The following is a 22345-nucleotide window of genomic DNA, read 5'->3' as shown; positions in this document are numbered from 1 at the left end:
TTGTCTTGTTCTTTTGTTGTTTTTGGTTTATATACCACATATCAGTGAAATCACATGGTTCTCTGCTTTTTCTGTCTGACTTATTTCGCTCAGCATTACTCTTTCAAGATCCATCCATGTTGTCACAAATGTTCCTATATCATCTTTTCTTACCGCCGAATAGTATTCCATTGTGTATATATACCACAACTTCTTTATCCATTCATCTATCGAAGGACATTTTGGTTGTTTCCATGTCTTGGCCATTGTAAATAAAGCTGCAATGAACATTGGAGCACACGTGTACAAAGACACCATTTTAACGATAATGCTACACAGAACTTTGATCTCAGTGGAGACCAGTCTTATGAGTAAAATATGCTAAAGGAAGTGTTGAAAAATTCTAGGTAAAATCTCCTACTCCATTTTCTCTCACTACATAGCTTATTTTTTTATCTTTGCACTCAGGGCAGGAGGAATTTAACTGAGGTGAAAGGAATAATTTCTCCCCTTATCCATTAGTAATGGATATCAAAATAATACTGGAAGCTTTTTCACTGTACTGATGCCTGGTCCCTCCTTTCTTCTCCCAAATTCAGATTTGGTGTGTGGAAAACTAGCACCTGTGTATATTGAAAAAGTTCTCCAGGGGGTTCTAAAGTACTACTTTAATTCAAGAACAACTGTTTCATAAGGATTTGTTGATAGGTGGCTGAGAGTAAATTATATTTTTCATTTAAAATACATTTATTATCAATCATGTATCAGGCACTATATCAGGTACTGGTAACATACTGATGAAAAAGTGGGTCATGGCTACTCCCTCCATGGAGCTTACACCTTATTTTATTATAACAACAATTCTATTCTATCCATGGGAGAGTCAAGAATCAACAGATAAGAGGGAAATTGCAGAGAGGACAACAAAGATAAATTACCCATGCCTTAGATATTAGGAAAATTAATTGTAAAGAAGCAAAATAAATATTAAGACTTGAGAAATAGAGATATTGACTTTAAAAAGTAATGCTATTTTTGTTAAATCCAACTTATATAAGCACCAACCCAACAGATGTGCTATAACAAATTCCAGATATTGTTAAAACATAAACACTGAAGAAAAAAAAAAAATCACTGAAGCTTGAAATAAAGGAGTGGAGGAAAGAATATTGACATAAAATTTGATAAAGTAATATTTACATTGCCCAGGAGGGATAAACGTCCTGTAAAAGAAAAGGATTATTTAAAATACTGCTCTATCTAGTGGACAGTTGGTAATTGTCATCATGAAATAATAGCTGTTAAGATGGAAAACTGAATTAGACAAAGCCCTAAGAATTGTACACCAATGATTAAGTTTATTTTGAGGGAGCAAACGACTACTTCCTTAGTACTATTATTTCTTTGCCCCAATTTCCACTATTTAATTTGGTACAGTGGAGCTCTCCTCATAATCTGGCCTCTTCTTATCTCTCCAGCCTCATTGCCTCAAATTCCCCAGGTCTCTTCCCCACTGCATGCCCAGTAACCTGGTCCTACTGAACTGCTTATAGATTCCCAGGTAAGCTATAATCTATCATGATTACTTGCTTTGCATAGTCTCTTCCCTCTGCTTAGAACGGTCTCTTACCTTTATCTTGGAAAAGAAATCAGAATATATTAGTTTGCTAGGGCTGCTATAGCAAAGTGCCACAGACTGGGTGGATAAAAACCACAGAAATTTACTTCCTCAGTTCTAGAGGCTGGAAACCTACGATCAAAGTGTTGACGGTGTTTATGGCTCACATATGGCCTGTGTCTTCCCATTGTATTCTCTCTGTATCCATGCCCAAAGTTCCTCTCCTTACAAGGACACCAGTCATAGTGGATTAGAGCCCACCTTAATGACCCCATTTAACTTAATTATCCCATTAAAGACTATCTCCAAATACAGGCACATTCTGAAGAATTGGATGTGAGGACTTCAACTTTTGAGTGTGGTAGTGGGGACAGGAGTCAGCTCACAACACAAATTCTTACTGTGTACAATACAGAGCTTGGTAGTGATTTCTTCTTGGAATCCTTCATCTTGAATCTTTCCATCTCAGGCTGAGTTACGTCTCCTTCCCAGAATTCCCAAAGCAGGATATACACTCCTCTGTCACATTAAAGGGTCTGTTTTCTTCACTCGACTCTAAGGTGTGTCTTTATTTTCCTTATCCCAGTACCTATCCCTGTGCCTGATACATTCTAACTGTGCAAGACTCTTTGTACCTTTATGCTTTATTGAAGTATAAGCCCTCTGGCCTGGCTGTATTGTGATACCATCTCATTTCCTGAGATAGGAAATATAAGATTAGCAGGTTTGGGCAATAAGTTTTATTTTGGTATGTTAAGTTTAAGAGATATCTAAATAGAAATATCTAGCAGGGAGTTGGAAATACAGGTGTGGGCTCAGTAGAGAAAACCATGCTAACAGTATGAACTGGTGAATGGATGAGATAAGTTAAAGAGAACATGTAAATGAGAAGAGTGGCACGGAAAAACCATTAAGGATGACAAAGTATTTAAATAGAGGGAGAAATAAAAGTGAAATGAAAAGGTCAGAGAAGTAAAGGAGACTCAAAGAGATTGGCTTCAGTTTCCGTTTACTCTGTTTTTTCCTACTAGAAAGACTGGGACTTTGCGGTGAGCTGGTTTTCCTCTATGTTGCCACCAGGGGTCTCCAACCTTCTGCAATGTCTGTCGGGCGAGAGCTCTCAAGTTTCTTAGCCGTTATTACAAGGGCTTTCGCGGCAGTTGACATGCAAGAAGACCTGGTGCTCACAACAGCAGCGGTTCACTGGATGCCTGACACTCCTGATGGAGCTGAAGTTCAGCGGGTCCTTCAAGTGATTCACGGTGCGTGCTTTGCAGACCTCTATGTAGTCTCTTGTATTGGCAACCTGGTCACATAACACATGAATGAGACATACTCTGTCTGTTTCAAGAATTGAGACTGGTTATCTGCTTAGGACATCCTGAAGCTCCATATAAGGTGAGCCCCCAAGCAGCCTGAAAAGAACTGAATGTTCTAAAAACAAATTCCATCATGCTAGAAACTATTTGTTTTTCCCCTCTAAAATAAAGAGGAAAATAAGTCCGTCGCCTAGAATTGAGAAAAGGTGAGAAAAAACTGACAAATGTTTACTTTTTAAACTTTTTCCTTTGTCTAATTATTCCTGCAGACATCATTTCTGTCATGACAACCTCCAACAGATTATAATGCAATTGAATATGTTATGTGTATATGTACTTTCACATTGGACTTTTTAAGTTCTACTAAAATGAAAATAAATGTTAATCACACAGGAAAGTAAAAGGAGCACAATATCCCCTGTGTACTTCCTACAGCAATAACATTTTGTCATATTTGTTTTTTCTGTATATGTTTTCTTTTGGGTCATTAGAAAATAAATTATAAACATTATGCTGCTTCAACCTATCTACGTTAGCATACACTTACAGAAAATAAGAGCATTCTCCTACCTATTGACACTTTTATCATCACATCCGACAAATTTAGAAAACTTCCTAATGTCATCTATTTTCTGGTCTGTATTTATGTATCGCCATTTGTCTCCTAAACATATTTTATAGCTCTTTTTATTTTCAAACCAAGATCTAATCAAAGACCAAGAATTGTATTTGATTGTTATGTCTTCTTTAATCTAAAGCAATTGCCACTTCCTCTTCCTTTTTCTTTCATGATACAGAGTTTTCAAAGAGATAAGTTGTCTTGTAGAATATTACATATCCTTGATTTTTCTGTCCATTTCCTTGTGGTATTCTTTAAATTAATCCTCCATCCTCCATATTTCCTATACACTGGAGGTTAAAACTATAGGCTGAATTGTAGTCAAGTTACACATTTTTCACAAGAATAATTCCCAGGTGATGCTGTATATTGAGGTCTGAGAATTAAGTTCGTGAACTTGTTGCAATGATGTTGCTAACCTTTTTTTGATACCAGAGGGATTATTCATGATGAATTTGTACCAACTAGACAGTTAACCAAGTTTACTATTTAGAAGTGCTGAAAAAGCTGCGTAAAAAAGTTAGACGAGGGGTGGACAGGTGGCTCAGTTGGTTGGAGCGCGAGCTCTGGGCAACAGGACTGCCGGTTCGATTCTCACATGGGCCAGCGAGCTGCCCCTTCCACAACTAGAACAAAGTCAATGAGCAGTAGCTAAGCTTCCACAAGGGATGGTGGGCTGCGCCCACTGCAACTAAGATTGAACACGACAGCTTGAGCTGAACTGCCACAGAGCTCCCAGATGGCTCAGTTGGTTGGAGCGCGTCCTCTCAACCATAAGGTTGAACCATCAACTCCCACATGCAATGGTGGGCTGCGCCCCCTGGAACTAACAACGGCGACTGGACCTGGAGCTGAGCTGCGTCCTCCACAATGAAGATTGAAAGGACAACAACTTGACTTGGATGGAGCTGATGAGTCCTGGGAAAAAACACACCACTGTTCTCCAATAAAAAATCCTGAAAATACACACTGTTCCCCTTCAAAAAAATAGAAATTAAAAAAAAGTTAGACAAAAACGACCTGAACTTTTCGCCAACTATTCATGGCTCTTGCGTCACGACAATGCACCAACTCACAAGGCACTGTCTGTGAGGGAGTTTTTAGCCAGTAAACAAATAACTGTATTGGAACACCCACCCTACTCACCTGATCTGGCCTGCAATGGCTTCTTTCTTTATCTAAAGATAAAGGACATACTGAAAGGAAGACATTTGGATGACATTCAGAACATATCAAGGGTAATACGATGACAGCTCTAATGGCTATTCCAGAAAAAGAGTTCCAAAATTGCTTGGAAGGGTGGACTAAGCGCTGGCATCAGTGCATAGCTTCCCAAGGGGAGTACTTCGAAGGTAACTGTAGTGATATTCAGCAATGAGGTATGTAGCACTTTTTCTAGGATGAGTTTACGAGCCTAATTGTCAAATCTCTACAACACTGTGCAGCACACTGAAAGGTGTGTAATATCTGATATCCGATTATTAGTGATAGTAAATGTGATTCCTACATTACAGGGGAGACAAGCTAATCTCTCTGTTTTAAAATTATTTTTTTTTTCTTTTGGGACCTGCACGTAATCTGTGTTCCCCATCAACTTTTTACTAATGGTTTTAGAATCCAGTAATTAATCCTACTATGATAGATAGAATAATGGCCTCACAAAAATATTCACCTCTTAATCCCCAGAACCTATGAATGTGTTACATTACATGAAAAAAGAAGTTTTCAAATGTGATTAAGGTTAAGGACCTTGCCATGGGGTCCTTATCCATGTGAGTCCAAGCTAATCACCTTTCTAAGAAAAGCAGAGAACCTTTCCTGGCTGTGGTCAGAGAAAGAGCTGTGATGGTAGAAGCGGGGTCAGAGAGATGCCACGTTGCTAGCTTTGGAGATGGAAGAAGGGAAATATCAGCCAGGAATTGAGGCAGCTTCTAGAAGCTAAAACAAACAAACAAACAAGCAAATTCTCCCGGGACCCTCCAGAAAGGAACACATCCTGCTGACACCTTGATTTTTAGCCCCGTGAGACTCCTGTAGGACTTCTGACCTATCGAATTGTAACATAATTCATTCATACTTTTTAAGCCACCAAATTTGTGATAATGTATTATAGCAGCAATAGAAAATTAATATACCTACCTAAATCAATTATTTATTAAGGGATGTGAGTGAGAGTGTGTATGTGTTTTCTACATCAATCATATTCCAAATCATGTGTTCCTGAAGGTTATACCTGGTCTACTTTATTAAACTATAAATGCAATCATGGCCCATCTGTAGTTATACTGTGGAATGATTTTTACTAATTTCAATGTGATACATAGAATGGGATTTTTTGATTTTTGAAATATTCCATGCCTTGTCTATCAAAACTTAGCCCTTCATTATATAATAGCAACATAAAGGTAAGCCAGAAAATATTCATTCCTGGAAAGCATCATCATCTTTAAGCATTCTTTAAAGCAGCATCAGTTAAAGAATATTTCTTATATGGAAATTTTCCTGCATAATGCAGTATAGAAAATTTTAGAAGCTTAATAAACAATAGTTTCCTCTTTCTTACCACCCCCTACTCTGTCTCAGGAGATAAATGTCAACAGTAACCAAAGAGAGCTGGAGTGGCTACAGCAGTATCAGAAAAATGGACTTGAAGATGAAAATTGTTCCTAGAGACAAAAGGGACACTTTATCATGATAAATGGATTAATTCATTAAGAAGATAAAACAATTATATCTATCTATATCTATATTTATGTCTGTCCATCTATGTGTGTGTATATATATATATATACACATAAATTCAAAATACATGAAGCAAAAACTGCAGGATTGAAGGGAGAAATAGACAATTCAACGATAATTACTGGACCCTTCAATACCCCATTTTAAGTAGGCAGATCAACAAGGAAATAGAAAGTTGATCAACATTATAAACGTAGTAATAGAGAACATCTGTAGAACATTCCCCAAGAATTAGAATATATATTCTCAAATGCACATGAAACCTTCTCCAGGGGAAATCATGTTTTAATAAACTGTTATACTTTCCTTGCTTTTTTAACTTCACACAAAAGCAATTATGCTGTATTTATTTTCTGTACTTTGTTCCTTCTTATCACGCTGGGTTTATTAGTTAATTTGAGTAGGTATCATATATGTGATTTAAAAATCAAAACAATGCAATACAATATACTGAAGTCTTAATTCCTCCCCTGTTGCAGCCACCCTATGTCACCCCACCTCCTCCCCAAAAGGTAATCACTTTTGTTAGTTTCTTTTGAATCTTTCCAATATAAGCAAACATAACTGTATTCTTACTTCCCCCCATTTTTTAAATTAAAAGGGTACTTAACTTATCACATATAGATCATTCCATATCTGTATTCAGAGCACTTTCTCATTCTTTATAATTACATACATAATATTCTATGATGAGTATCTACCATAGCTTTTTATAACCAGTGCCTTATTAATGGACACTTGGATATTCTCTAATATTTTACTATTACAATGTTTCAGATAATAACATATGATGTTTTTTATGTGTGCATATATTTCTGTAGGATAAATTCCTGTGAGTTCGACTCTTGGGTCAAAAGGAAATACACTTGTCATTTTGATAGGCATTACCAAATTGCCTTCATAAAGGATGTACTATTTTATACTCATACCAATGATACGTAAGAGTGCCCATTTCCCATTTGCTTCATTAAACTTAGATTTTTGCTAATCTCATGGTGAAAAATGTTATCTGTTGTAGTTTAATTTTAAACTGTATTATTATGAGTAAAGTTGTACAAGTTTTTCTTATGCTTTCTGTGAGATAGCTTTCATTTCTTTTGCACATTTTCTCTTAGATTATTGATACTTTTTAAAAATTATTCCTTAGCATCTTAATTCTTAGAATTGCACAAGTAACAATTTTTCTCTCTGATTTGTTATTTGTCTTTTCACTTTGCACATATGATAGTTTTGACATGAGGAGTTTTTTCATGTAATTAATTTGTTTTAAAATAGCTCTGAATTTTTAATCTAATTTAGAATATACTTTCCTAATCCAATTTTATAAAAAAAAATCTCCTGTGTCTTCATCTAGTACTTAAATGATTTCATTTAAGTCCTTGAGTTTTTATCGGTATTTAGTATAAGGACTGGATCTAACTGTATCGTTTTCTAAGTGGAGCTACCTAGCTGCCCCAACACAACATTATGTATAAGATTCATCATTGTCGATGCATATAGCTATAGCTCATTCACTTTAAAGGTTGAACACCATTGTGTGAATATAAACAACTTCCTTATCTCCTCCAATGATAATGAAAATTTTGGTTTTTTCAAGTGTTTTGCAATTACGAACAGAGCTGTTGTAAACATGCTTACACATGTCTCATTTTTAAAGTCTGTAGCACTTACTGTCTATCACTTATAAGTTGCATTAATTGAATCAATTAATTGCTATTTAACTTTTACTACTACTTACTCTCTTCACACTAGAACTTGAGAGAAACAAGATCATCTAACGTTTTGGGGTTATATGCCATATTGACTATGAGCTCTCAGTAGGAAATAAATTGATTTCAATTAAATCGAATGTAATTAGTAGCCTGCTGTAGGCAGTGAAATGTATCATGACATAGTTTATTTCCTGTTAATTCACGAAAAGCAGAAGCAACAGGATAAAATTAACTATATACATATTTAAATATGTATACGTCATACTTTTGAGTATGTGTACATATTTTGAATATGTATACGTCACTACTTTTTAAAGTTACAGAGAAATTAAATCTTAATAACAAGAAGCAAACAAGTCAATTAATTCATTCACCTTTCATATTCTTGGAATTTCTAGTGTGTATATGAACACTGATACAGCTTCTGTGATCTATCAAAAACAGATGAAATACGATGGAAATTTCGTTGCACAATTTACTTTTCACACATCCAAAAAAAAAGCAAGTTGGCCTTATTTGGCATATCTCTCACATCATTATTTTGACTAATCCATTTGTTTAAATGATAGGCATCTAGGAATTCCTACATCCTCTTTTGGTTCTAGCCTTTCAGAATGCATTCCAGGCTAGGTTTTTATCCGGGGCTTAAAAGCCTGAGTTTTAAGTGAACAAAATCTGCATCTCTTTCAGCGCCCTAATTGATTCTCCCCCTTATCCAGCTATTACCGCAGCACTACACTAAAATAGTCACCAATCGGCTGGTGCCATCCCTTTTTAGGACTGATTCAACTTATGAAAAATAAATTAGTAGCTTTTGTTCACACTGAGGCTTACCAGAGACTCGTATTTATAGTACAACTAAGAGGCAATCTTAAAAGTACACATTTCCATTAGCCATAATATATTAAGCTCTCAGGAAATGGTATACTCAAGGAAAGGCAGTTTAAAAAATGAGATCTTGTATAAATTTTTAAAGTAAAAAAAAATAAATTATTAAATGACAATAAAGTAGAAGAATGTTTTACTATAAAGTAAAATTAGTTTACTATTAAGTAGTAATACTTCATCAGGCCCAGGTGTTGTGTTATAATTAATGTAAAATTAAAAGTATCTGTGAGCTTTGAGCCTTGTAGGAACTGCATATAGCACGGTACTTTACATACAAGCCAACTGCTCTATTTCTGCACTAAAGCAATGGACTCGTTACCTACAAGAAAAATTATAATTACATTCTTTAAAAATTAAATTGAGGCTATTGCTAAAAGAATGTAAGACAATGGACGATATTTGTTTAAATTTTGTATCGTACTTCTCTTAGTCCTTTCAGCTACTATAACAAAAATGCTATTTATTTCTCATAGTTCTTGAGACTGCTAAATTCAAGATCAAGGCATCTGCAGATTAGCTGTCTGATGAGGGCCTGCTTCCTGGTTCATAGCCCGCAATCTTCTCCCTGTGTCAGAGCTCTCTGGGGTCTCTTTTATAAGCGCATTATAAGTCCCATTTGTGAAGACTCTGACCTCATGACCTAATCATCTCTCAAGAGCCCCACCTCCTAATGGCATCACTGTGGGGATTAGATTTCAGCATCTGGATTTTGGGGGGACACAAACATTCAGGCGATAGCAGTGCTCATGGTTCTTTATTCACAGAGCTTTTCCACAGCGCTTTTAATTACTAAGCAAAATGTAAAAAGCCCTCAGTGCTTAATGCTCAAAAGTATTCCACCCAGGAAGCATGCTGCTCTAGATAGTAATTCCATAAATACTACTCAGCACTCCCTGAATATGCCCACAAGGAAATATTTGAGAAATTATCCCTCTCCAAACCCTTATTTCAAAACACAGTAACTGGGATCTGCCCAGCACTAAAGTGAAGCTTTCTACTATCTCTGGCTGTTCTAAAACAGTGGCCTAGAGAAGGCAATTAAATTGAGGGTAGAGGAGATAGACAGAGACCCCAAATTGTTGCTAAGAGGTAAAAATCTATGGCTACAAGCTAGAGATATAAACATTTTACATTGCAAGCATGGCAGATTGTGTTTTCCAAAGATGTGGTATCTTCCATACCACGGTCTTACTATGTGAAACTGACATTCTTCCTATTGCACAGTGAGGTCTATGTCGAGTGGACCTTTGTGACTGTCTTGACCAACAGAGTCAAAGCGATGCCATGAGACTTATGAACCTAGTTTAGAAAAATGTCATGCACTTTCACCTTGCTCTCTCGGTATATTTATTCTTGGAACCCAGCTAACCAAGTGTAAAGAAGTTCAAAGTAGCCCATATAGGAAAATCACATGGAGAGGCCATTTGTAGATGTTCTCGCTGATAGTCCTAGTATAGCCATCACCGGGGACACATGCAGGCATCATCAGATGATTCTATCCTGCAACCATTGGATCACCCCCAGGTTTCAGGTCTTTCAGCTAAAACTCCACACACACAGGAAAAAGTCTTTCCTATGTCTGGAGTCTCCAAAACCACCCTCAGTTTCAAGGATTGTGTAGCATTCACAGAACTCAGAAAAGCTATCATACTCATGATTATGGCTTATTACAGTGAAAAAATACAAATTAAAATCAGCAAAGAAAAACGGCACACAGACAGAATCTGGGAGATATCAGGCATGAGTTTCTACTTTTCTTCTCTCAGTAGAATTGCAACGCTGGCACTGAATTCTCCCAGTAATGCTGTGTGACAATACTCATGAGGTATTGTCCACCAGGGAAACTCATCTGAGCCTCTGTGTCTAGTGTTACTGTTCGCGGTCATTCACAAAGGTGTGGAGTGCCTGTTTGGTGGACCTCAGTTCTCAGTCTATAGCTCCTCAGGTGGTCAAACTGATAGCATGGACGAAGCCCCTTACCACAAGTCACACTTTTAGTATAAACTATCTGGTATGCCCTAAGTTTCCACGTATACAAAGACATTCTTATCAGGAAGGATATTCCAAGGGTTTAGAGGTTATCTCCTAGGAGCTAGTGAGAGCCAGTCTTTATACAGAATATGCAGTGCTTGAAATATGCAGAGTCTGATGAGTTAACCCTCCACTGAACATAAGGTTAGTTCAGAAAGATGTCAGGTGCTTCCACCAGGCTCCCTGGGATATTCACTCTCAGAATTCAGCTGCCATGCTGTGAGGCAGTTCTCACCAGCCCATACAGAAAGAACACGTGGAATGATCATATGTAGACGCTCTTCTGATAGTCCTGCTCAACGGCCAGCGTCAACCACATGTATGAAGCCACCTCCATATGATTCTGGCTCCCAACCACCGTGTTGTCCCTAGCCTTCAACACTTCCAGCTAAAGCCTCAGACATCATGGAAAAAGACCTTCCCAGATGTTCCCACTGTGTTCTGGCCAAATTTCTGGTCCACACAATTTCTAAGTCTACTAAAATGACTGTTTCAGGCAATTAACTGTGGGGTGGTTTATCGCAAAGCAATAAATACTATAACCGCTTTTGGATAATAGATGTAGAGTGCTGCCAAAAAAATTGAAAACGTGGCCTTGGACTTGGGCAGAAGTGAGAAGAAACTCAGAAGGCTCGCAGATGCTGTGTAAAAGTTTAGAGGATTTCTAGGAGACAGATGAAGCCAAGGGACTGGGAGGAGGCTGTCAGTGATGGCTTCAAAGGAAAATAGGGATATTTTACTAGAAGCTGGAGGAAAGCAAGCGATTGTGATGTAGTGGCAGAAAGTTTGCCACCAAGACTATTGTCTGCAGTAACGTAGAAAATAGGAAATACTTAGAACTTAATGATTTCAGACAATTAACAATGCCACCGTTTTACTGCCTGAATTTATGATTTATGATAAAATGTGAGAAGAAAGATTAATTAAAGAATGCACTGTTAACTGAAAGGGGATTGGTACTTTCTGGATTCAAAAGTCAAATTGTTTTTCATATCCAGCATTTCCATATGGCAAATGTTTTATTAATTTAAGAATTAAGATATGACTTCTGAGTAAAGATTAAATCCAAGGTGGCATGTAAAAGCCTTTGTTAGGATTTTAGAAATATCTAACATAGGGACTCATATAACCTTTCAGACAGACAAAGACCCTTTAATGATTTTAAGAGTGTGACTCATAAATCTACGTTTAAAAGAGTTTCTAAGAATACTAAAGAATACTAAATATGTTGTTACCTCATGGAAATCTCACACTGGGAGCACAAAATAGAGAAAGGATAATATCAAAGAGATTTGTAGGTGTGGCTTTGGCCTAATAAAATGCATTATACACTGATACATAAGAAACACACAAGGTTTTTAAAATAATTATAACAGCTTGTACTGAAAGGAACAGGGTCAATACAAAATACAAAGAGGCCTTTGGACTCCCAACTTTTGCATACAGGAAGAAGGGTGAGAAAATGACTCAGAAGCAAATATGGAACATTTTTTATGGGAAAGGAAGAATGAGTCAGAAAGCAGAACCAAGGTCCCAGAGAGTGGAGCCAAGGTCCATGTAGAACGATGTCCAAGGAGTAGGAATGAGTCCTGATCAAGAAAGTGACAATATGTTCCTAGCTGGATTTCAGAATTGCTATGGAACAGTGACTGTTATGTGCTTCTAGTTCTACCCATTCTCCAAAGGGATTGTATATAGCAGATACTCTAGGACTGTCCACTCTTTGTTGAGTGTGTGTGAAGGACAGCTATGTTGTTTCTTTAGTTCATAGCTTTTCAGAGCAAGAGGAGTGGTACTCAAAGAACTGTACCTGATTAATCAGACCTGAGGAGCATCAGTCTCACCTGGACTGGATTTAGATGACAGATGCTAGACTTTGAACTGAGGAGAATTGACAGTCCTAGAAGATTAAACAATTATATTTGGTATGTGGAAAGGATGTGAACTTTTGTTACAATAGGGCAGGTGGTAGATTATATTTTCCAAAGAAGTTGCAACAATATCTCTCATCCTATACATGTACTCTTTGTAAACTGTGATTTTGACACTCCTTTCATCAAGACAGGGTGTGTGTCTCCTGCCCCTAAACTTGAGCAGATCTTTGTGATTACCTTAAGCAATAGAGCATGATGGAAGTGACACTGTATGTGTGACTTTCACAGGCAGAACATAAAAACGCTATGAATTCCACCTCACTTTCTCAGAACACTTGCTTTTGCAACCCAGTCACCATGCTATAAAGAAGCCCAAGCTACTCTGAGAGGCCGTGTTCGAGAATACCTGACGCCCCCACCTGCACAGGTCACTGAGGTCCCAGCCAACAGTCAGTACCAACAGGCTGGTCATGTGAAGCCATCTTGCAGTGCTCCAGTTCAGCCTTCTCAGCTGACGTGGTATACAGCAGGGGCAAAGGATTCTTGCCTTTCCTGCTCAAGCTGAGAATTTGTGAGAAAAATAAATGTTTTGTTGTTTAAAGCCACTAAGTTTTGAGGTGGCTGCTTATACAATAATAGCTAATAGATTTATGGAATCATTTAAAGCAGTGGTTGTTAACTGGGGCAATTTTGTTCCACAAAAAACAATCTGCAGACATTTTTGGTTGTTACAACTGGGGTAGGGTGCTACTGGTATCTAGTAAGTCAAGGCTAGGGATGCTGTTAAATACCCTATAATACATAAAACAGCCCCCTACAACGAAGAATTATCTGGCTCAAGATGTCATGGGTATCATGGCTGAGAAATACTGCATTAAAGTTCCCCTGAAACAAAAGTGACAGGCATATGGTTACCTTCCGTCTCAAGCCTGGCGTAGTGGGCCTGTAGCTCATCTCCTTTTGTTATCCCAAATACCCCAACACTCCAAAAGGGGCTTTTATGATAGCACAGCTCTCAAGGAGAAAAATCTCAATCAGTGCCTTTCTAGACACTCACCTTAGGGGCCAATGGATAAGGAAGAGCCTCCAAGAAGTAACAATCCAGTGCATTTAAAATGGAAGATGAATACACTACACTGACAATAAAGTTAGTGGTGATTCTGCAACATAGTGTTTGCTGTGGAAAAATGACCACTGATTGCTTCTGTTTTTTCCAAGCAGGAGCTTTATTGTGTTATGTTGCTTTCATTCCTCCACTGTATTGGGTTCAATAGTGTCTCCCCCAAATTCATCTCTACTCAGAACCTCAGATATGACCTTATTTGGAAATAGGGCTTTTGTAGATATAATTAGTTAAGATGAAGTCGTACTGGATTAGGGGTTGGGCTCCAGATCCATTGGCTGGTGTCTTCGTGAGAGAAAGGAGAGAAATATTCAGACATAGACACACATACACAGAGAAAATAGCCCTGTGAAGACTCCTCAGGAAGGGCTCGTGAGAACTGCACTTCCTGAGTTCTATCCTGATTAAAGTTTGTCTGTGCCCTTCATACGTGAAAGTCTCTTCATATAAAGTCTTTGGCTCACATTATCTTTCTTGAATATCTTTATTATGTTACTCTACTTTCTTCTGATCTAGAGAATTACTGTAGAAAAATTCTGCTGATAATATAATTTTCTTCCCCTTATACGTAAGTCATATCCCTCCCTAAACTTGCAGGAATACCCAAATAATTTTTTTTTCCCTATTCTTCAAAATCCAGGAATTTTACTAGAATATGTATTATGTTGGTTATTTGGAATCAATATTCTCAGGTGTGCAGTGTGATCTTTCAACATGTAGTCATATATACATATATATATATAATATATAATTTAATTCAGTAAACTTTTCTTGAATCATAGATTTTAGTATTTGTTTGTTCCTTTGGTTTGGTTTACTTTTCAGAGATTCCTATCACCTTATGTTTGATCTTTTTATCTTATTTTCAATATTTGTTACATTCTCTAGAATACTTTATATTTCTTTTTTCATTTATTTTTTTATTTTTTATAAAAATTTTCTTCTTTTTTTCTCCTGTTTTACCTTCCATTATTCTTAGGCATTATTAGTTTTTTCCCCTTGTACTCTTTTTAGTTTAGTCTTCATTTATGACATACTGTTTCTTCATCTGTAATTCTTTCTATCACCTCACTTCTGAGTTTTTAAAATTCTGTTTTGTATTGTTCTTTCTTGGTATGTATTAACTTTTTAAAATCTTTTAGCTTGTTTTAAAACAATAGCTTACATTATCGTTCTGTTTTGTGGACACATCTTTCTGATGTTTTTTCCTTATCTGTTAAGAAAGTTATTCAGCTCTATTTTCTCATTTTTTCTTATGACAATTTGGTATTGGATTTGACCTTGACAATTTACTCTTGCTCATTTTTATGTGATATTAATTTTCCTGAAATTGTACCATAAGGCAGTGTCAGAAAATCGTGTCCAAATTCAGAAAGTTCCATCTTCCCTTTTTTTAATGAAATGTTAAAAAATACAATATGGAAAGAGATCCAAGATGGCAGAGTGGATATATACTGTGCCTGCTTCCTTCTGTGACTGCATTAAAATTACAACTAAGTTATAGAACTATCAACCTAGAGAACCATCTGAAGTCTGGATTAACAGAAGTTTTATAATAAAGAATATAAAGAATATAAAGAAAAAGTCACATCAAGACTGGTAGGAGGGGTAGAGATGCAAAACGAGCCCTAAATCTCCGTGTGGCAGTTGAGAAACAAGAGTGATATCTCAGTCATGGAGTTTCCCCGCTGAAGAGCGAGAGACTCCAGCCACACACTGGCCTCCCCAGCCCAGAGTACTAGGGCCAGGAAAAGGAGCTCCCACAGCATCTGACTGTGATATACAGTGTGGATTGCCACTGACCAGATGGGATGGAAGGCAGCAGGAAACCCAGGCATCCTCTTAAAGGGTCTACACACAGACTCACACATAGACACTCACCTCAGGCTCCAGTGGAGGGGAAGGGACTCAGGAACTCAGAGGCATATAGAGGACAGACTCAGGTATGTGGCTGCAGAGCAAGGCCTAGAGGACAGTCGCCACTTTCACTGTGTGGGGTCGTCCTTTAATGTAGCTGGCAGGCAGGTGCCATCCTTCCTGTGTTGAGCCCGCCCCCTCACAGACAAATCTGAACTTCATTGGTCTGGGGAGCTCCGCTGCTCTGCCCTGCTAACTCAGCTGGGACCCTGCCTTACCCAACTCACGTTGCACTCTTTCTTGGAAAACTATTGGAGTCCTTGGGCCATAGGCAGGTGGTGACTGGCACCAGTTTGCTCTGAGACTTTTGCTGAGTAGCTCCAGGCTCAACACTGGCACCAAACCAAAGTCTACATTAAGCTGATGACCACAACTCTTCTTACTTTAGTGACTCCCTGAGACCCTGCCTCACCCAACTCTCGTACCACACGAGGGTTTGTCAGTGGCTGAATATTGAGACAGCTGGCAGGTGGCAGCAGGCCTTGGGTGCCCTGGAATTTTGCAGAGCTAGCCCAGGCCTGGTACTGGTGGCAAATGTCCTTGGTTCCCAGCCTTGCCTCTCCCACGTGCCAGGGTTAACACAGGCAGCAAACAACTACAGATCACTTTGTAGCTCCTACCAGGTAGCCCCCAGCTGGTCACAGGCAGTGGGTGACCTGGGCCTGCACCAGCGCCCCTCCCAAGAGGCCCCAGTGTCAACATACTTGGAAGTTGGCTTCAGACCACAGCAGAGCACTGCCCAATTAGCCCCACAGGTGGCACATCCAAAAGGTGGTCTCAATAGGCACCAGAGTCCACTGAGAGGCATCCCACTCAATGGGGTAAGCTGCCCACACTGAGACTGTAAGCTGTGGACAAGGCCCAATCCCACAGCCAATCATCCTGGAGTCAATCCCACCCAGTGATGTGCCAATAGCAATCAAGGCTCAACTACAACAGGAAGGCACACATAACCCACACAAGGGACACTCCTGGAGCACCCAGAACAGGTGACCAGGGTGACTGTGTCAGGGCCCCACAGGCCATCTACTATATAAAGCCACTCGACCAAGACTGGGAGACATAACCAATCTACCTAATACACAGAAACAAACACAAAGAGGCAGCCAACATGAAGAAACAAGGAAAGACATCCCAAATGAAACACTAGAGGAAAACTCCTGCAAAAGAATTAAACAAAATGAATGAAAGCAATCTACCAGAGACAGATTTCAAAGCACTGGTTATAAGGATGCTCAAGGAACTTAGTGAGAAACACAAGATAGCAAGCATTGAAAAGGGCATAGAAACCATAAAAAACAACCAGTCAGAAGTGAAGAATATAATAACTGAAATGAAGAATGCACTAGAAGGAATCACCAGCAGATGAGATGAAGCAGAGGATTGAATCAGTGATTTGGAAGAGAAGGTAGCAGAAAACAGCCAATCTGAACAGCAAAAAGAAAAAAGAAACCAAAAAAATGAGGAGAGTTTAAGAGAACTCTGGGAAACATCAGGCATAACAACATTCGCATCATAGGGGTACTAGAAGGAGAAAGATAGAAAACAAGGGATTGAGAACCTATTTGAAGAAATAATGACTGAAAACTTTCCTAACTTGGTCAAGGAAATAAACATACAAGCCCAGGAAGCACAGAGAGTCCCAAACAAGATGAACCCAAACAGGCCCACACCAAGACACTATAATTAGAATGGCAAAGGTTAAACACAAAAAGAGAATTCTAAAAGCAGAAAGAGAAAGGCAATGTGTAACTTATAAGAGAGCTCCAATAAAATTATCAGCTGATATCTCAGCAGAAACTTTGCAGGCCAGAAGAGATTGGCACAAAACATTTAATGTGATGAAAAGAAAGAACATACAACCAAGACTACTCTACCCACCAAAGCTATCATTTAGAATTGAATGATCAAGAGCTTCCCAGACAAGAAAAAGCTAAAGGAGCTCATCACCATCAAAACAGTATTACAAGGAATGTTAGAGGGACTTCTTCAAGATGGAAAAGAAAAAAAAGATCAAAATTATGAAAATTATAATAAAATGGTAATAGCTACACATGTATCAACAATTACTTTTAATGCAAATGGATTAAATGTTCCACTCAAAAGACTTAGGCGAGCTGAATGGATAAGAAAACAAAACCCTTACATATGCTGCTTATAGGCAACTCACTTCAGATTGAAAGACACACACCCATGGAAAGTAAAGGGATGGAAAAAGATATTTTATTAAAATGTTAACAAACAAATAAACAAACAAACCCTCCCCCAAAAAAGCTGAAGTAACAACACTTATACCAGACAAAATAGACTTGAAACCAAAAGGTGTAACAAATGACAAAGAAGGATCCTATAATCCACTTCTGGGTAATTATCTGAAGAAACCCAAAATGCTACTTTGAGGGGATGTGTGTATTCATATGTTTATTGCAGCATTATTTATAATAACCAAAATGTGGAGGCAGCTGGGGTGTCCATCGATGGATAAATGGATAAAGAAGAGGTGGTGCATACATACAATGCAATTTTGCTCAGCTAGGGAAGTGAATGGGTTCTTGCCATCTGTGGTGGCATGGGTGGGCCTGGAGGGTATTATGCTGAGTGAAGTATGTCAGACAGTGAAAGACAGATGGAATGTGATTTTGCTTATATGTGAAATCTAAAGAACAAAATAGAAACAAACGCATAGATACAGAGAACATTTTGATGGTTTCCAGATGGGAAGAGGGTTGGTAATGGGTGAAAAAGGGAAAGGGATTAGAAATTACAAACTGGTAGTTACAAAACAGTTATGGGGATATAAAGGAAAGCACCAGGAATATGATCAATAATATGGTAATAATTATACATAGTGTCAGGTGGGTACTAGTCAGGGAATCGCTCCTTAAATTACATAAATGTCTAATCACTATGCTGTACACCTGAAATTAATAGAAAATAATATTGAATGTCAACTGGAATTGAAAAATTAAAAAAGGGGAAAAGGTGAAGGGCAATGATAGATTCACATTTCCAGGTATAAAACAAATAAGTCATGGGGAAGTAGTGTACAGCATGGGGAATATAGTCAATAATATTGTGATAGCGTGGTACGGTGTCAGATGGTTGCTGGACTTATCATGGTCATCACTTCTTTAGGCATATAAATGTTGAGTAACTATGATGTATACCTGAAATTAATATAATATTGTATGTTAGCTATAATTTAATAAAAATCTTTTTAAAAAAAATACAGCATGATTTTGGAAATTCCTAACTCTGCTCCCTTCTCTGGTTATTGAGCACTTGAAGTATGACTAGTGGGACTGAAAAGCTGAATTTTAAATATTAATTAATGTCCAGTACTTAATTTAATTTAATTAATTAAAATTTAAATAACCACATGTGGTTACTGGAAACCATATCAGAGAATGCTTCTCTAGCCTTTCACTTTCCACCACCTCTTCTGCGCCATCCTACTCCATTTTGATTTCCCTGCATGCAGTTTCTTATTGTGGGACCCTCTCCTAGAAGTGAATCCAGGAGGGTCAGTTTTGAGATCTCCCACTGATGAGATTGCTTTAACCCCTGCAGTCATTCTTACTGTTTCAGTTGCTGTTAGAAAATTGGCCTGCAGTGTTTTAAAATGAATTACTGGAGAAAAACATCTTGAGTTCTGTCCATCAGACACCACTGTATTGTTTCCCTTCCTATCCCCACAAATTGTTTGTATGTACATATCTTGTGGCTTTTGGTGGTTTGTCCTCACTGCTATGTTTTGGGGTTTATGGCGATACCTTGTCACCTAGTTTTGTTGTAAAGGTTTTCCAAGGGTTTTGATTTTGCTAATTAGTTGGTCTGTTTTTTGTTGTTTTTTAATGTGAGTTTGAGAGAGATTGAAAATTATGCAGCCCTGACCCCATATTCCTAAATATATTTTAAAATGGGGTTTTACCATTAAGAAAAATGTCATGCTCATCATGGGATTTCTTTTTTAAAGGAAGGAAGGAATCCCCATGGACCCACTAGTCAAAGGCAAACCACTGCTGACATTTTAGCATATTTTCATGTTCTTTTTACATGGTATTTTGCAGAGTCGTGAGCACAGTGTATATACAATTCTATATTCTGTTTTGTTACTGTGTTTGCTATTATAAAAATTCTCAAGTATTATTGTTCAGAACCTATCATAAATCTATCATATGGATCATCCATTATTTACTTAGCTAATCCCTGGTGTTTTGTCAATAAAAACTTTTTTATAGGTAATAGTTTGCTCTGAGATGTAAAACAATGTATAATCCTATACAAGCTGCTAATGAACAATAATGGCTATATCAGTAGCACAGGAGTTCCTCTAAGAGATGTTAATAAATGATTAACATCTCTAAAGAAGGCTCCTGGGACGACATTAATAATCAAGGAAACAGATGTATTCATCTCTAGCTTGAAAATTTACTTCATCTGGTGTAGAAAACTTTCCATTGGTGTTTCCTTTCCCTAGTGCTTATGTTTACCGTGTGTGTGTTTGTATGCACATGTATTTCTGTATATGTATGCGTGTGTGCCTGTGCATTTATAATCAGTCATCTGTATCTCTAACCCAGATCTTTCTTTTGACCACCAGACTCAGACCCAATTGCCCTTGAAAAATCAATACATGCAAAACGAAACCCATTATCTTTCTCAATCTTCCTTCTCTTCTGTTTCTAACCTTAAGGAGTGAGGATCATCTACCATGCCAGTCACCCAGAATAGGTTCCCAAGAGTCATTCAAGACTCCCTCCCTCCAAACCAATGTATTAATTCCAATATTTTCTTTCTCTCTAATAACACTGATTATTCCTTCTAACTCCCCATACCCATTGCTCTACCTTACTTTGGCTATCAAATTTCATGTGGGATATAGCTAGCATGCCTCCAGTTTACCAATGATTTCATTTTTGTTAAATCCAATGGGCATTTGACCTTCCTCTACAATTTGACATTGTTGATAATTACTTCTTGAATTTCCTCTCTTGGTTGCTGGGACTCTACTCCAGTTTTTTTTTTTTTTTTTTTTTTTTTTTTCCTTACCCTCTAACTAGCCTCATCTCCTTTCTGTGCTTTTCTTGCTCAGCTTTGCTCAGTTGTACTAACCAATACTGTCTTAGTTTGCAGTCTCCCATGCTGATAGTATTCCACTCATGGCTTTCAATCATTTAACTATGTAGGGTGTTGACTCCTAAATCACTATTCCGGTTCAGGTTTCATCTCTAAGATTTATATATAGATACTTCAATATCCCAGCCTCAAACCCATGATATTCAAAACCCATGATATTCTTCATCCCCACTACCCCCTAAAGAAAGAAAAACTAAACAAAATCCTGTCCCTCATCCTTTATTTTCTCTTTTCCTGAAGCATCTAGATAGATGATCAAGTCAGAAACATGTGCGACATCTTCTACTCACTCCTGTGTCATCAACTACCAAGTATTATCACTTCTAACTCCTTAATGTATAGCTAAACACTTCATCAGCTAAATAAGGACTCACAATCCAAGCCTCCTAACTTAGTATTTATCTACCTCAATTTTATTTTCTATTTAATTGGCACTGTAATGAGTCCAGATAGAAATCACTGAATTTCAACTTCCATCCTTGGCAATGATACACATAAACAGTGATGCTGGGAGGGTTGGCAGGAAAAAAGGAAGGGCAGAATTTGATGTTTAAGAAAAAAGTTTCCAGATCTTTTTCTTACTGTCATCTCTGAAATCCCACCAAATAAGCCCAGAATTTATGTTACAACATTTGTTTGATGCCTTATTTAAACTGTTTTACTGGACATTTTCCATCTGTTAATCTCCATGAAAGAGACCAAATTGCCTTGTCACAAACCTCATGTTCATTGGAGCTTACACTGGGTAAACTTTGTAGAGGCCCAAAGTTTTAGGACGGTTTGGGAAAATGGGATGGGAAAGTTTTACTTCAATTGAGTGACAAGAAAAATTCATGATCCATTTTTGTCATTCCATTTTTAGTTTATTAATAGGATGAGGAAAACATTCACATTATAAATCAATGTTCTGTTGAATAATGTTAACAAATAGCCAAGTAAGCAAAGGGTTGAAAGTGTTGGCTCAAATAAATTTTGGGTGTTTCTGTTACGAAATTTCCAGAGGCACAGAGGAGAGACATTTGGACCCAAATACCCACTTTATTTGGGACTTTTTTCATTTTGAAAGTAGATGCCAGATTAGGAAATCACCTGCCGTCCACTCATTATAATCTTTTGTCATAACAACAAACTGGAAAAAATAAAGTACTCTTCTCTTTTACTTAAATCAAAAAGCTGTTTTGACAGTCCCAAATATGCTGGAGACTTTGCTTAAAGACTCATGAGCACTACCTCTGCCCCAAGAGACTAAGAAAGTGGGCAGGTTCTTGCCCCTCTGGTGTCCTCAGTTTAGTGCAAAATGAGAAAGCTAGACTCAATAATCCCTAAATGCTGTCCGGATCTACCCACTGAGAGTATTCATTGCAGTCGCTCCTGAATTAGGCCA

The sequence above is a fragment of the Rhinolophus sinicus genome, linkage group LG11 (assembly GCF_036562045.2).
Source record: "Rhinolophus sinicus isolate RSC01 linkage group LG11, ASM3656204v1, whole genome shotgun sequence".
NCBI classification, from domain to species: Eukaryota; Metazoa; Chordata; class Mammalia; order Chiroptera; family Rhinolophidae; genus Rhinolophus; species Rhinolophus sinicus.
Note: the sequence above shows the minus strand (reverse complement) of the source record.